This window comes from Elephas maximus, chromosome 8 (genome assembly GCF_024166365.1).
Source record: "Elephas maximus indicus isolate mEleMax1 chromosome 8, mEleMax1 primary haplotype, whole genome shotgun sequence".
NCBI lineage: Eukaryota > Metazoa > Chordata > Mammalia > Proboscidea > Elephantidae > Elephas > Elephas maximus.
Window position 1 is genome coordinate 64,077,845 of NC_064826.1, and position 1,737 is coordinate 64,079,581.

The window sequence follows — 1,737 nt, forward strand, 5'->3', positions numbered from 1 at the left end:
TGACATGAAGGTCGTAGGCAGGAAGAAGCAGGAATTGTATTAAACTTAGTTTCCTTTTTCACTGGCTCACTAAGCTCAAATTTCCACGTAGTAGGAAAGTGAGCCAGTTTCCCTCAAGTTCCAAGGTTTCTGACATTAACATCTGTGAAAGAAGTCAACTAGACAAAATGAATTACCATCCCTACAGCTGGGTAAGGGCTGATAATTTACACACACTGGATCTATAAGAAATGCAAAGGAGAACCAGAAAGAAAAAGCAAGGAAGAAAAGGAAAAGAGGACAAAAGTCAAGACCAACATATAATGTGAACTAGAAACTAGCTAAGGTGACATTAATACATAGTTCTACATGGAAGCCGTGCATCTCTTCGGCTGGTATAGAATAAGACCCAGTCCTCTCTACAAACCTGCTGTGAGAGTCAGACTTTCTCAAATTGTTTCAAACACTCATTCATTCAAAAAATATTTTGGTGAACTTGTATTATGTACCTGGCACTCTTCTAAATGCTCCTGATATACAAGTGAATAAAACTAGGTCCCTGTCCTCATGGAGGTTACGTTCTACAGAAAAATCTGGATCTAAATATCAGGCTATTTAGTAGTATGGGTTAACCGAACAACTACTAAGTGCTGGGTGCTTTGTATATCATATCTGATTCAATCTCAAAATAACACTAAGAGGTAAAAATATTATTGTTCCTATTTTATAGATACAGAAACCAAGGTTAAAATTAAAAAAAAAAAAAAAAAACTTGTCATTGAGCCCACTCTGGCTCATGGTGGCCTTAAGTGTAGAAGAGTAAGACTGTACTCCTTAAAGTTTTCAATGGCTGGTTTTTTGGAAGTTGACCTCTGGGTGGAATTGAACCTCTAATCTTTCAGTTAGCAGCCAACCACATTAACTGTTTGCACTACCCAGGGACTCTGAGGATAAAATAGAGCTAAATAACTTTCTCGGGGTCACTCATCTAATAAGAGTTGGAGCTCAGACTGCAACGCACATTTGACGAACTGCTGAGCAGACAGTCAAACTGGCTTTAATTACCAAAGGGCTAACCTAGGTGGCCATCCCACCTCATAGATGTTATATGTTACAGTAAAAAGTCCAAACTGGAAAAGATTTACTCTCGTATGTTAAATTAATTTTATAGCATGAGTTTTATTTATGTAGAGCTATTGGGGTTGGGGTAGCAATCAGCAGAGTATTTGCTTTCATGCTAAACCATTTACCTGGTAAACTAATACACCTTATGACAGCCTCCTGCAGGGTCCCCAACCATTTATAAAGGAAACATTTTGCTGCAAAATTTTTAAATGAAAAGTATTTTATTGACTGAAAAAGACCATTCAGTACTTTTCCTCCCTCTGAGCTCTTTTTGACTTCCCTTTGGATTTGTTCTCACCTATCAGCTTCCAGAGATTCCAAGGTGGCACAGACAGTTTGCTCTCAGCTACTAACTGAAAGGTTAACAGTTCAAATTCACCAGCAGTGCCAGGGAAGAAAGGCTTGGTGATCTGCTCCCATAAGAGTACAGCAAGAAAACCCTCTAGAGCGCAGTTTTACTCTGAAGGACGTGGACTCACCATGAGTCAGGATCAGTTTGACAGCAATGGGCTTATCAGCTTCCAGAGGCATCTGAGCCTTGGCACAGGGACCCGACCTGTAGTGGCAAGTGGGACCTTCACCATTGCTGGGACTCGTCACCAAGCAGGAGGCTGGTAGCTGTGGGCACCATTA